The sequence below is a fragment of the Ictidomys tridecemlineatus genome, chromosome 6, assembly GCF_052094955.1.
Source record: "Ictidomys tridecemlineatus isolate mIctTri1 chromosome 6, mIctTri1.hap1, whole genome shotgun sequence".
NCBI lineage: Eukaryota > Metazoa > Chordata > Mammalia > Rodentia > Sciuridae > Ictidomys > Ictidomys tridecemlineatus.
The window spans coordinates 179,233,736-179,249,535 of record NC_135482.1 but is presented as its reverse complement, the minus strand read 5'-3'; the positions used below and the strand labels follow the sequence as shown (position 1 = coordinate 179,249,535).

General features: G+C 32.1%; 1 long non-coding RNA gene across 1 annotated transcript in view; it reads left to right on the top strand.

Moving 5' to 3' along the window:
• The window catches only part of LOC110598690 (uncharacterized), a 317,709-nt gene that overhangs the window by 33,601 nt on the left and 268,308 nt on the right, over positions 1 to 15,800 (top strand). The window contains exon 3 of the long non-coding RNA XR_013423467.1: positions 6,469 to 6,560. This is a non-coding gene — a long non-coding RNA (uncharacterized LOC110598690). The remainder of the gene's footprint in view (positions 1 to 6,468; positions 6,561 to 15,800) is intronic.

The following is a 15,800-nucleotide window of genomic DNA, read 5'->3' as shown; positions in this document are numbered from 1 at the left end:
TCAGTTCTGCATTTCTATCTGCCAGCTGGATACTTCTGAATCACACTATCTCAAACTCCATATACCTCTGTAATAATTCTGTATTTCCCTTTGACACGAAGCCCCTGGAATTATAATTTTCCGATTATTATTACTAAATCAGTCTCACAGTTGGACATCTTTGATTCTCATCTCTGGTACCAAAGAACTGACAAACACAAAGCACTGGAGAGAGTGATGTAATGACATTAGAGGAAGAGGGGCACATGAACAGAACATTTTCTTAAGATTTTTATAGCAACCACTTTATGTATTATTTTTAAATCAATAAGAGGTAACTCAGATTTACAAAGATTTTCCCCCATGCTTTATATAAATAAAATCAAGAAGATGTAATTTAAAATTGTTAGCAGTATTTTCAATACTGTACAGGATGGCTTGTAGGAAAAAAAAATGGATATAAGGAGGACTTCAAATCTCCTGCCATCTCTCACCTCACTATATCCCAGAGAATAGTCATGGTTACATGCGACAGTTCTTCCTACTTCCATATTCAATTGTTTAGGAAGCACACTTAATTTATTTCACACAATGTTTCACATCTGTCCCTTTTATATTACCAGTGGGACAAACTAGTCTCAAGGGTTCTGTGACCTTTCATCTAGAGATTTACAAGAAACTTTTTGATTTATTTGCCTCCAAACTTTTCCTCATACTATGTACCCAGTGTATTTCTAAGGCAAAATTTTGATGCAAAATTTAAGGTTTAAAAAAAAAAGAAGAAAAAAAAATCTTGTCCCTTTTCTGTTCACGAATGTTTCTCCCATTCTCTATTTACCTTCACACCTTTTCTTTCCGGACTTGGAACTTTACCTCTTTACAGAGCCAGCATATTTGATATGATTGCTTACATAAACTACACATGTATATATGTAAATATGTACACATGAAGTTACCACATGACCAGATCATCCAGTGGTGGTACTAAGATTTAAGAAGGCCTTGGTGTTCCTTCTGAAGGCTCCATATTTTATGGCGATTTTAGCATATCACGTGTGCTAATCTTGACAGTGTTTCTAAATAATAATCTCCCCTTTGTTTCTCCTTAACCTGTACAAAGAAGAAGGTAAATATGAAAGAACTAAAGCATAAAATTAAATTAATCCTTATGTTGAAAATAATTTTGTGAAATTAAGCATATAAAAACATTTAATATATATTATAGAGATCACTTATTTAAAAAACTTTATATGACTGCTTCTAACTGAAATCGAACACAGTGTTTAAAAAAACAAAAAACAAAACTTAAGACTGGGGTTGTAGCTCAGTGGTAGAGCACTTTCCTGGCATGTGCTAGGCTTCAGTTGAATCTCTAGTACCACAAAATAAATACATAAAGAGATGCAGACTCATATTGATGATACTGGAAAATATTAAAATTAGGTAAAAAGGCATATTCATCTTTAAGGTAAATTAATTAATTACCTACTTAAATATTACTGTTAATAAATATATCTTAGTTATTTTGTTCATAATTTTATATATATTTCTAATTAATGAGCTACCACATTACATAATATTGAATATTTTAAATTAAGTAAAAGTTATATTAAGGATTTATTCATTTTAATTGATAATAGAAATTTAATTTAATTTCTGGAATATTTGTTAGTCCTAAAATGTTATAATTAATCATTATTTTTTTGAATCTTATAGTAAATTTGCTTTTTAGTATGCTGTGTTTATATGTACAAAAAAGTTATTTTTAAATATATGGAGCACTTCAATGTTAATTAATTAACAATTTTTATTTTGGTTATAATGATCAAAACAGATAAAAAATCTTTCCTTTTTAAACTCAAATGATTCTTTATTAAGTAAATATTTCCTTCACACAGTAATAAAATACATGGATAGAGTATTTTCATTTTATTAAAGGAAAGAACAAAGAAATAAGCCAAGAAACTAAACAGATAAATAAACTAAGAAAATAAAGAAATAAAAATCGTCTCTCTTCAGATACAACTTAATAAAAAACAAATCATCAATTTGAATATCCATTTCACAATTTAGATAAGTAATTTTCTCAATTTCTTAAAAATAAATGATGCTGATTTTTTTCTTAATTTAATAAAGTGATCTATTCTTGTAAGTTTAATGCCATTTTGAATTGATTTTCTTATTCATCAGATTTATAATATTTTGACATATTTTTGCAAACGTCTTTCTTCCACAACTTTAAAAATTATTGTAGGTAATGATGATTACCTTAATAATGTTTACAAAATATTGTTAGTAATTGATTTCAGAATTTCAAAATTTTATGATTTTCAATTTGAGGTAAATTCAGCACCTGGTATTTTCTCAGTTTATTTGCACATATTATCAATCAAGAAAATCAATATCAGTATTACTTATCCTTTAAAGATATTCATTGCAAATTGATGTGAAACCTTCATTTTAATTTTTCTTTCTCCTGGGTACTGCTAAAACCGGAATAAAAAATATATATATATATATATACATATATATATATATATATATATATATATGTATATATATATAATATAAGCCAGATTTCGGCTTCTAATTGCTACACTTTTTATATAAGAAGTTTATATTCATATATTCTTCATTTTAAAGCATTGTTTATTAATATAAAAAACTGATATGATTAAAGGTAAGCTCTCTCTTCAAAAAACTTAGACTAATAAAGAGACAGAGTTAAAAATAAAATAAGTTCATAAACATTGTGTACTGTGAAAAAACATTGGAAAATGTTATGTTGTATTGATGGTGTGATCAGATTTGGCTATTGGGTAGATTGATATTGTCAAGATATCCAAAATACATCAGATACAAGTTAAAATACAGAAGACTAATTCACAGTGTGTTAAAGTAATTCCTACAAATAATGACAGGGGCCTGAACTGGGAAATTTCTGGAAATTCTTTGGACTAAATTGATTAAGGAACTATTGAGAAGATTAAATTCAAAAAATGTGATTCAAAAAATACAAATATGAATATGAGAGTCATCAAGAACTACTACCAGATTTCTGACCAGGACAGAAGTATAAGGAAAAAAATGTACTTTTTTTGGAGGGGGGAAATCAATTCAGTTTATATAATTTAATTTATTTTGGCTACAGGATATACAAGTGAACATATCCTAGAAAAATTAAATAAAGCAATGTGTAGGATAGTATTTTGGTTTAGATTTATGAAAACAAACCTTAGATATTCTGATTTAGGCACATTTAAGTCTATGTCTTTTTTTAGCACATATCACTGAACCTATTCATTTTTTAGTTTCTTCATTTATATTGTAGCAACATCATGGAGGAAAAATTTTAGTTTTATTATTTTAATTTAAAGTGCTTGAAATAGTTCTTGGTATGTAAATGGTCATTGAATGTTAGCTAAGATAACCAATAAAAAAATGATGTCTCTATTTACATATCATCTGAGGTGAAATTTTGTTCTAACAAAGTTTATCTGGAGCCAGATGGTCTTGAAGGGTTGTGCAACAGCTTGTAAGGAGGAGATAGAAAAATTATCATAAATTTAGGTGGCTTGCAAGAAGACAAAGTTCTGGGCTCAACTGATGAGAGAGAGTAATTCAACAAGTGAATCGAATTCCAAAAATAAACCATCCAAAATCTATTTCTCCATACTTCTTAGTAAATTTTAATTATAAGTTAATCCAACTGTGTGACACTTATGAACCAGCAAATTTATGGAACTCAGATATTGCTATACTCTTTATTCTGTTCCATTGATCTTATCTTATGTCAATTCCAGACTATCTTGATTATTTTAGATTTAGAGATCCCCTACGTAGTTTTTCTAAAAATTCAAAAAAAAGAACTTTGTATGTTCTTAATACAATTTAAGTTATATCTAAAATTATATACATATAATTTTATACATATATATTTATAGCAGTGAATATATATATTCACTGTTATAAATAACAAAATTTTTTGGCCTGCATAATTGTGTGGAACCATGCAGCCATAAAGAACATTTTATGATTTTCTATCTTATTGTTAAGTTAGAGTAAGATATTAATGTCATCACATGATAGGACAGTGTAACAAGGAGACAAGAAACAAGTTATAAATTACATTTGTCATTTAATCAGTGTTCTTCCACATGTATGTTTTAACACAAAATATATGGTTTTAGGAATGCAGATAAACAATGTGTCTGGACCACAAAAGTCAAAATCTAGTAGACAGAGGCACAAGGAAAAATGTAGCTAATTGAAATACTAGTAAATATTCTAAAGTAATAAAATTGGGTGGTACAAAAGGAAAAATGGAAGGGGAACATTTTATTCAAGTGATTAGAGAATTCTAGACAAGAACAAAGGTGCTGAGCTAGGAGAACATTGGATCAATATGAGAAACATAAACCTTATGGACTTGCAGAATACGATGAGATAGCAAATGTGAGAGGAAATGCATCTGGAAATGTAGTTTCAGGTCAAGTAAAAAAGGGTCTCTTAGGCTCCAGCAATTATTCTGGGTTTGTGTTTGTTTTTTAATTTATTAGGAAATCTTTGGAGGTTTATAAGAAAAAAAAAGTATATATAATTAGAGTTCTTTTTAGCTAACAGAACACATAAAGTATTTGGCATAAAGAATAGCGTTTTCGGACTGGGGATGTGGCTCAAGTGGTAGTGCGCTCGCCTGGCATGCGTGCTGCCCGGGTTCGATCCTCAGCACCACATACAAACAAAGATGTTGTGTCCGCCGAAAACTAAAAAATAAATAAAATAAATATTTAAAAATTCTAAAAAAAAAAAAAAAAAGAATAGCATTTTCTTTGGCCCAGTAATCTGAAATTTGGTGAAATGAAGGTTTATTTTGCTATATACTATCATCTGGGTCAGACTAACTAGTAGCTAGAGGATCCAATATAGAAGTGGATCTCATATATTGGTGCTAGCAAGTGTTAGCATCCTACTGGAAACCCAACTGGTGCTGAGGGTCAGGGGTCTCTGTCACTCTCCATGTGAATATCTCCAGATGGACTTCCTCACTGGGCTGCCCCAGTTTCCTCACAACGTGACAACTCGGCATAAGGTGAACATTCCAAGAGACTGAAAGTGGAAAATACCAACTCTTTTTTAGACTTATTTCAGAAACGGACACATCGTTTCTGTGATATTATATCAGATGAGTGTATAGCATCCAGGTGTCATGGTAAGATATTGTCTGTCTAGGGAGGAAGAGTATCAAAGAATTTTGTTACCTCATTTTTTCCCCTTCTGACCAGTGATTATTTACATTCCTCCCACATGTAATATAGAGTCACACTACCCAAGAAATTACATAATTTTTATTCCATCACAGCATTAGGAACAAGGTCAAGCACTAAGATCTCATCATCTAATTCACATATAGATACTTTCCCTGGTTATATTTCTGCAACGGTAACTCTTCTTCCCATAAAGCCCTAGCAAAGGAAGAGGTAAGCTATCTGCCTCCAATGAACCCAATATTACTTGGTTAGGTATGAAGTAATTCTTGAAGAGGGCAGGGTGGATAAGAGACACAGTTTAGTCACTGTCCATAAGTAGTCTTAAAACCAGCTGGAAAGATGTTGCTAGTTTATTTACTGGATCACAGTGCTATTTCCTAGGAATGAATCTTTAAGGCTTGTGACTTCTCCCTTTTTCTTTTTTGTTTGTTCCTTCGAAATATCCTTCACTTTCCATAAGATGTAGCTCATGTTTGTTACTAGGGAGCTTTTCCTCACCCTGTTCTCTGAGCATCTAAGTTCAAGAGATGAAGGTCTGTTTTCATTTTGTACTTTCTCTGTTACTTTCAATGTAATCCAACAGGGCTTCCACCAGAAAAGAAAATTATCATCATTTTGCAATTTTTATTGCTCTTTATTCCATCAGATAGAAGCCATACCACAAATCTCACTGAGATAAACTTTACTATCCCTTGAAATCATTGTGAAGTTGCTATAAAGCAAGGACAATTAACTGAGCTTGGGATTTATCATGCACTGACATTCAGATGCTTGAAGAAGAGGTGGGTTAGGGCTGGCATATCCTTGTTATTGCACTGTAAGGGTCTCCTCAGTGTGATCTCTCCACGTGGGTTAGTTTTGGCTTTGTTATATCATGGAAACTGGGTTCCAAGTTTGAGTAGCCCAATAGAACCATGGGTAATTTTACAACCTAGTCCTGGACTTTACAAGGAATCATTTTCCTCATAGATAAAAGGCTTCTAGGATTAATGGAAAGGCAACAGATGCGCCATCTGTTATGAGGATTATCAAGACCATATTGCCAGAGAGCATGCAGAATAAGACAGTGTTGTGGTCATTTTGGAAAAAAAAATCTATCTGCTTCAGATTTAAACTAAATGATTAAAACAAAAGATAAAATACACAACAGGTTTTTAAAAAGGTAAAAGTTTTTCTTTAATTTGTTAATTTTTAATTTTGTCTCATTTTAACAATTCAGATAGGTGGGCCTGACCTGACACCAAGATGAAGGCATTCTCAAAAGTTGGCTGTTATCTCTGGGATTCTCTAGAAGATGCTATATTCCTGAAGGTAGGTAAAGGTCCAGAGCATGCATGTCACGTGCCTTCTAAGGGACACACTATACTTCATTCCTCCTTTATTCCTAAAACACTAGGTCAGGTACTACTGAGGTTCAGGAAAGGTGGGACACAGTCCTCAATTGGACAACCACGTGTCTTGCACAAGCCTAAGTGTTTATGTTATTATTGAAGATAAAAGTTGATATTGCTGGAAAGCTAGTAGTTTCTTCACAAGTAGCGTAATCCGCTGGTTATTTCAAATTATAAACTTGATCCTACTGGAAGACTATGCTGAAAAGTGTTAGTAAGGGTAGAAACAGAGGCCATATTAGAAGCACATTGCATCCATGGAGGAACCAGTTCATGTAGGCTTGAAATGGGTGGTAACCATAGAACCTGGGTATAGATTTTTGGATTGACTATTAAGATGTACGTTGGTATTATTACTGAGAACAATGTTTCTTGAGGGATGGTATTGAAATTGAGATTTTCATTTTCTTATGTATTAATATTCTGGTAATTCTTTGAGTGGAAATGGCAAGTTAAAATTTTGTTAAATTGATATAGGAGTCATAGGGAAAATCATGGACAAAATTTTAATGAGAGATCAGTAATATGCAGATATTTTCTATTGAAGTATTGAAAATTAAATGGGTGGAATTGGGAAATATCATGTTAAGTAAAATAAGTCAGTCCCTCAAAACCAAAGGCTGAATGTTCTCTCTGATAAATGTATGCTGACTTAAAATAAGTGGGTTTGGGGGTGGGGAGGAAGAAGAGAAGTCCATTGGATTAGACAAAGGGGAATGAAGGGAATGGAGGGAGGATGGGAACATGAAAGACAGTGGACTGAATTGGACATAACTTTCCTGTGTTCATATATGAATACATGACCAGGGTAACTCCTCCACATCTTGTACAACTATAAGAATGGAAGTTATACACCATGTATATAATATGTCAAATTGCACTCTACTGTTATGTATATCTAAAAAGAATAAATAAAAAATAAATTAAAAAAGAAATTTTAAAGACTATAAATTTTCCTTGGTCAGCTTTACATACCAGGAAATCACTTATGCAGAAATTGATGGAGAAAAATTAGGAGGGTAATGTGGCTCTTGGTGTAGACCATGGGAAGCCACCTGAGAGGATCAAAGAAGAAAGGAAGATTGAGGCTGCTAAACTCTGTTCCTAGGGATTTAGGTGTGTGCTCATTACAGCAAAGAATGCCAGGATATTATTTGTTCAAGATAGTGGAAAAGTCTTGATTAAATTTCTTCTCCCATTTGCATTTCTATGTCCTTGCTTGATGCTCATTTTAAATATCTCTTTCTCAAAGAGAATCATACATATTACCAAACATTAAAAAAGTTATTCTTTTCTCTTACAGAATCTATTTATTTTGTATAATACTTAGATAATTTATCTATCTATCTATTTATTTGAAGTACTGGTGATTGAACCCATGTTCTTTAATCATGAGCTACAACCACAGCCCTTTTTTAAAAAAACAAAATATTTTTAAAAAAAATTTGGAACAGGGTCTCACTAAATTGCTGAGGGTCTCACTAAATTGCTGAGGCTGGCCTTGAACTTGAATCCTCCTATCTCTCAGCTTTCTGAGTTACTGGGATTAGAGATGTGCACCCCACTTACCCCATTTTTCAATTTGAATGTTTAACATTCAAAATGTCTGTTTTACCTAGCACATTACATCGCAGAGTATGGAATTTCTACTTTGAATACAATTGGGAATCCATTGACAATTGGGTTTGGACCACTGGGTACATTGTTTGGAGTTTCTTCTTTGTAAATTTCTTTCTACAGACTGCAGCTACCTAATGAAAGGAAGGGACCCTGTCCCAAGAATATTGAGAACATGTGACTCAGTCGTTTGAGATGCTATGTGTTACTAAGACATTGATTTTGTCTTTTATCTTTGGAGAATTTTTCTTTAGACATAGCCATCTATGCTGTTTCTTCACCACTGAAGTCATAGAATATGAAGAAGCACGAATAGACCAAAGGGCAGTGGAAAAGGGGCCAAGAAACAAATTAGTGTAGCTTTTAGTGTTCTTACGCTTGCTAGTGGTCTAGACAAAGGGAGGTCTGAAAGCTTTATATAGACTAACCTAACACATGAATCCACTGGGATTTGGACCAAAGTCATAGCTATTAATAAAATCTGCGCATTACTTGCTTGTATTCTCCAGGTAATCTCCTTTTTGCCTGTATGGCTCTAGAAAATGGGTGTTAGAGGCATCTGATATTTTATGTATAAAATATACATTTAATATTTATAAACCAAACGTATTTGCAGTTGTGAAGATAACATACATATGTGAAAGTTACAACAAATCCTAGAACATCAGGATTATTCTCCACATCTTGATATTTTGAAAGAGTCTGAATTGATTGACATATGTAAACTAAGGAGACTAGCAAGTAGAAAAACAAGAATTGGGATTCCAGGTCATTTGTAATACAAAAATGTCTGATCTACACATTTTATTAATGTGCTTTTAATTTGAGGTCAGTGATTCTAATGATAGCATTTATAACAGCATCTCCTTTTTTATTCCAAGTTTTTAGTTATACTGGTTTTGCCCTGAGAAATAAGAACTGTGGGAGGTACTTATTTGTAACAGATGGGATTTAGATATAAGAAGGAAAGAAAGATGGACGTTCAAGGTGCTAGGTATAAAAGGGCAAGTTAAGCCTTATGTTCCCCAACTGCCACTGAAGAAGAATATAGGTTGAAATTGAGTCAAAAGTGCAATGAGTCCAGTTATCTTTCAAGTTTGCATAATATTGTAGCAAAATTTAATCATTAATGTCAGGAAAACTCAAATATTTTCCTAGACTGACTTGACATGTCAATTACAGCCCTCCCTTTTCCCCCTTTCTGAGAAAATAATTGCTTATAGTAAATGTTCTTTTGAAGTTTTATTTTAGGATACCCCTTGATACATTTGTCACAAGTTACAAAGATACACATCCAGATTATTATGAAAACAAGAAGCCCAGATTCTTGTAGACTTAAACTTTTTTTTAGCCATTTATTTCATTTTCAGACTTCTCAAGATTTATGAGCTTTTCTCTCTTGAAGTGAACTCTCTATACCTCTCTTCACAAATCAAGTCTGTGAAGAACAGAATTCTCTGCAACTTGCCTAAAGTGTAATAAAATCGACCAGAAGAAAGGCAAAAGTTCACTTCTGCAAGATATGAATAATGTTACAGAAGAGAATAACATTCATCGTAGCTCTCCTTCTTACAAATGCCCCTAAAAGAATTTATGGCTCCAGTGAATGACTAGTCTAGTGGGATGCAGCTTCCTGGCCTAAGATGTAAAATATCCTAAAAACATTTATTACTGCTTGACTGAGCCTGAGCCTTTTCAAACTATAGACCTGCAAATTAGAGATATCATGTTGGAAAATAATAAGAAGACAATTTAAAATAAAATTAAGCTATTGAATTATCATTTGTTCTTTTATCTGATCTACTTCATTTCCTCTGTGAATTCATGAGTAGATTTCAGCTAGACACACACTGACCCCAACAAAGGCATTAAACTGAGAATAGTATCATTTGGTTAGGCTGTTATAACAAAGCTTTTTAGACAAGTTGCATTGACCACATACGTTAGCAACTTGTTCATCTCTGTGTCTTTTCCATTTTTGTTACAGAGGTTCAAATGCATGAAACAAAGAAAAAATGAGAGGTTAATACCACTTGTATATATTTCTTCAAGCTATTTTTAAAACAAATGTTAAAACTCTACACAAATGTATGTATTAACCAGTTATACAACTAACTTTTAGACTTGAAAGCACAGATAGTTTGAATTTGATTTATGTCCATAAATTACATATTTTTCCACATTTCATTTCCATATGAATTGTTCAGTGTTAACTTCCTTACATTTTCTATTGAAATCTAGATTTGGGCGAATAGCTTCAATTTCTTTAAGAGATGTGTGTTTTGTTTTCAATTCACAGTACAGACAGATCAATATTTTTTAACCCCAAGGTCAAACCAAAGATTAACAATATTAGTTATACAAAACAGTTATGAACTCATATGTATGTCCAAGTAGGGAGGCATTTAATACAGGAAAAGATAACTATGTAAGAAGAAAAGTGAATGCCAATAAAACCATCAACTTTTATAACAATGAGATATCATTTTATATGTATCATATTAATGTTTATAGAATTATAAGTTGCATTTATGAGATATCATTTTATATGTATCATATTAATGTTTATAGAATTATAAGTTGCATATTCTAAGCATTCTTGACAATAATCATATTTATTGTAGTGGAAGGAACTAACACAGATATATTTGCATGATGTCCTTTTTTTTCTTTATGCATTTAAGCAAGCTACTTAAACTAGGTCTTGGTTTCTTAAGACAGTTAAATTGAAATAATGGTATCTACTTACTAGAACTATTTCATGGAGTAAGAACACCAGGAATATTCTTTGTGTAATGCCTACATGTTGGAAGTAGCCATTAAATAGTTTAATTATATCTTCTAGAATGAAATAGTGTAGTAAACCTAGTAATGAAGCTATAAAATGTTCATATCTTTGGTTCAATAATTCTGTTGGTAGGAATTTATCCTAAGGAAACAATCACACACACACACACACACACACACACAATTAATATCAAATTCTATTATAAAATTATACTAAGCTTGTAAAAATATATACCAACAGAAGAATTTTAAATACTTTATGGGTGGATAGGTTTTTATTGAAACTAGTTTTGGTATATTTTTAATGGTTAAAAAAGTTTGGTATAGATTTCAGGAAATTTACAACCCTTGGGAACCTGGGGGAACATGACAGTTTTGTTTTCTTGGCCAGTGGCACCACCCCTCACCTTTGGGCATAGCGGCAACTCTAGATGCCTAAGTACCTCATTTCTGTCTCCTTCATTCTCAGAAGCCTCCCAGTTGTTAAGGAAACTTACAATGTATCTTGTTTTTGTGATAGTTTAGGGTGGGTATAAGCTTTAATATATTTTTCTCTTTTTAAAAAATTAGATAGAACTTTTATTCCCAACAGAAAAACAAAAGATTTAATATTTTAAATATTCCTGTATAATAGGAAAAATAAATATTTAGTAAAATTGTATTTTACATTTAAACCACAATTTCAGGTAGAAGGCTAACTTGCTATTTCCTTATTTACAAAAGGGACTTGGGGGAGCTGGGACATTGGATACTTTGTTATTTGTTTAGTGTATTTTGACATATTATATATCCCCATGGAGTATAACTTATTCTAATTAGGATCCCATTCTTGTGGTTGTACATGATGTGGAGTTTTACTGGTCATGTATCATGTATGAATACAGGAAAGTTATATCTGTTTCATTCTACTATCTTTTTTATCAAAGTATTTTTATTCCTTCTCTCTTTTACTACAAATATGGATGTTATTATATGTTCAGAAAATTACAAGGAATAATACAGTGATCAGTCAAATACTTAAAATGTACATTCAAAAATTATCTTTTTATATTTGCTTCACTAACAATGCTTATTTATATTTTAAAGTACAATATGGATGACTTCACGGTTCTTTCCTCGATATATCAATATCTCCAAAAATAAAATAAAAATTTCCTTATTTTACTACAGTGCCACTATCACAACTAGAAAGACTGAGAAATGTTTAGTAATATTACTAAATATTAATTATATATTAGAGTATTTCAGATATTAAAAAATATCCTTTATAGTTGGTTTGCTAACAACACCTGGTCTCAATCATGGATCACAAACTGTATTTGATTAAAGCTTTGGATCTTAAGTATCCTAATCTTGAAAAATGCAAGTATCATTTTATGATATAGCAAATCTATCAGCAGTAACTATACATTTTCAAAGTTATAACAGAATTGATATCCTTTTCTTGTCTGAAACATATTCCATTATGATGACATATAGCCACTTTCTCAATTTACTCAATAACTATATATTGAATACTGAGCGTGTGTCAGCCATTGGACACTTTAAGCTATGGCAGCAAAAAAGAGCGAATGATTCCTTTCTCTTCTTCCCTAGATAGTTTTCTATTTCTCTTCATAATGCTAATCCCTCAAAATAGCTGTTTGAACTTTTAAGGACTGTTATTTACTAAATTATATTCATGTGCTTTTTTTTCCACCTTAAGAACAGAAGGTCAGTAAATGCTCAAAAACGGAAACAGATATAGTGGGTACATTTCTATGACATTGAATTGCATTCCAAACACCTCCTATTATATTTGCAAACAACACTTTTTGAGTGAAGATAAGGCATAAGCTTCTCAGAACATCAGCCATAGAAAGGTGGCTGCTCACCAGCAATTTTATATGAGGCAAAGAATGGGTATTTGCAGGGTGTGTGTCTGCCTTGCCACAGATAAACAAGAAAGGCATCTGTGAAAATTATCTCAGTCACATATGAAGGGTGGTTCTTTGCAGTAAGCCATTCCCTGAAACACAAGAGGTTTGGGCAATTTCTTAGCCTCCCCTCTTTTCTATGAGCAATTCTTTATTGTCAGGAGTTGCCATAGTGATTAGAATAATAAACAGATAAAACTATTCTCAATGAAGATGATGTCGGTATCTAGAAGCAACATTTCCATAAAATTACATTTCTCTCTTGAAAAAAAAAATAGAGAGTTTTTCAGAGAAATGATGACAGGGTCAAGAAGAAACAGGACTTTTAAGAGATTGAGATGTCGATGAAGCACAGGTCTGAGATGGTAGTTTCTCCCCCCACACCCTTTTTTAATATTTATTTTTTAGTTGTAGTTGGACATAATACCTTTGTTTTATTTATTTATTTTTATGTTTTGCTGAGGATCGAACCCAGGGCCTCAACGTGCTAGGCGAGCGCTCTACTGCTGAGCCACAACCCCAGCCTCTGAGATGATAGTTTCTTGAGCATAAGCATAAGCACGCGAGGAAAAAAAAATCCGTAGAGTTTAACCAAAATGGAAATATACAAAGCAGGACATTTGCAAAGGTATGGAGTTCCTTCAAAGTTCCTAGAATCAACAGCCAATAAAAAGTGAATTATTCTGTGAATGTAACTTTACTTTAACACACAGTTTGGTATGATCTGTTGGGTATCAGTTACAGTCATGTAGAAAATCTCCTACCCGAAGCACACTGAGACTGAGATGAAAGGAAACAAACCAACACAAAAAACAAAGAATGTTCCATCTTGACCTTAAGGCATACAGGAGAATTGAGGTAATAGGACCCATAATGTTAGAATTCCATCATGTTATACCCATAGCTATCTATACTGTTATATGGTAATGGTAAACTTTTTTTTTCTTACTGAAATTAGGAAAAAAGGAAAAAATACCATACATACTTGAGATGAGTGAAAGAACAAAATTTCCCTAATGATTCCCTCAAATGTCTAATGATAAAATAGAATGTGTTGTTTCTCTTTAATTTTTGGCTAAAATATTAACTCAGTAATAGATAACAAATTTTAGGCTAATTGGAGATATCACCATTAAGGAAAAACAAGATGCGTAGCTTTGCATGTAAATAAGTCATGATTTAGAATTAGTGAAATAAAATCGTTAACATCCCAACTATCCAAACAGAGTCCCTTTTAACATCCCTACTTCAATAATTAAATCTACTTTCCTCTAGCACCTACATTCAAAATTAATTAAGAAATATCCATTCAAATATTATTCTTGAGTTATTTAATTATTGTTACTGCAATCTGTAGAGAAACTTCTGTGGAGGAAAATACATAATTTATATTTGTGTACTGAAATGAAAATAGTGAACTTAGTGAAGTAACTACTCTTTTTATTGAAAATACAAAGATTTTTACCTTAATTCTAAGATAAAGTAAATTGTGTTGTAAAGGTCTGGGTGCAAAGCTATAGTTTCACCATGCTCAAAAACAAATAAACAAAACAAAAACAACAAACATTCAGGCTGGGTGCAGTGGCACACACCTGTAATTCCAAGGGCTCAAGAGGTTGAGCCAGGAGGATTGTAAGGTTCAAAGCCAGCTTCAGCAACTTAGCAAGGCCCTGAGCAACTTAGTGAGACCCTCTCTCAAAATAAAAAAAAAAATAAAAAGGGCTAAGGGTGTGGATCAGTGGTTAAGCACCTCTGGGTTCAATCTCTGGTACCCTATTCCCACTCATAAAAGCATTCAAATTTCTAATTTATCAACTTCCAAATGATTTGTGGTAAAGTTAAAGTAGTTACTAAAATGCTGCCTGTGTGAAAAATACCATATTTTTTTGCATGTCTACTAGATAGTGCTTCTCACACTTAAAACTATACATATAAAGGTCTGTGGATATATTATTTTAGGGTTCAAAATTGACTGGAATTTTATGTTTCCATTTTGATAATAATATTATGATAATTATATCTAAGCATATTCTTTATCATTTGTATAAGGTCTATTATTTCAGTTTTATAATTGCCTTTGAGTGTGTGATTTTATTGGTTCTAAATAGCACTTGACAAGTTAATGAATGAGTGATATAGAAATAGCTACATATATGGTGTGTTTTTTTAAAATTTTTTATTTTAATTTTTTATATGTGACACCGGAACACATTACAATTCATATTACACATATAGAGGACAATATTTCATATCTCTGGTTGTATAAAAATTATATTCACACTATTTGTGTCTTCATACATGTACTTAGGTTAAAGATATACATCTCATTCCACCATCTTTTTATCCCCATGCCGCTCCCTTCCCCTCCCAGCCCTTTGCCTTATGTACAGTTCCTCTAATCCTCCCATGTTCCCCCTCCCAATCTCATTGTGAATCAGCCTCCTTATATCAGAGAAAACATTTGGCATTTGGTTTATTGGGATTGGTTAACTTCACTAAGCATTATATTCTCCAACTCTGTCCATTTATCTGTAAATTTCATGATTTTATTAAAACTATTTTTTAAAAAAACTAATTTTAAAAAAAATTAGTTTTCATTGCTGAGTAATATTTCATTGTTTACATATACCACGTTTTCTTTATCCATTCATCTACTGAAGGGCATCTAGGTTGGTTCCACAGTTTAGCAATTTGAATTGCGTTGCTATAAACATTGATGTGGCTGTTTCCCTGTAGTGTGCTGCTTTTAAGTCCTTTGCATATAGACTAAGGAGTGGGTAACTGGGTCAAATAGTGGTTCATTCCTAGTTTTCTAAGGAATCTTCACACTGCTTTCCATA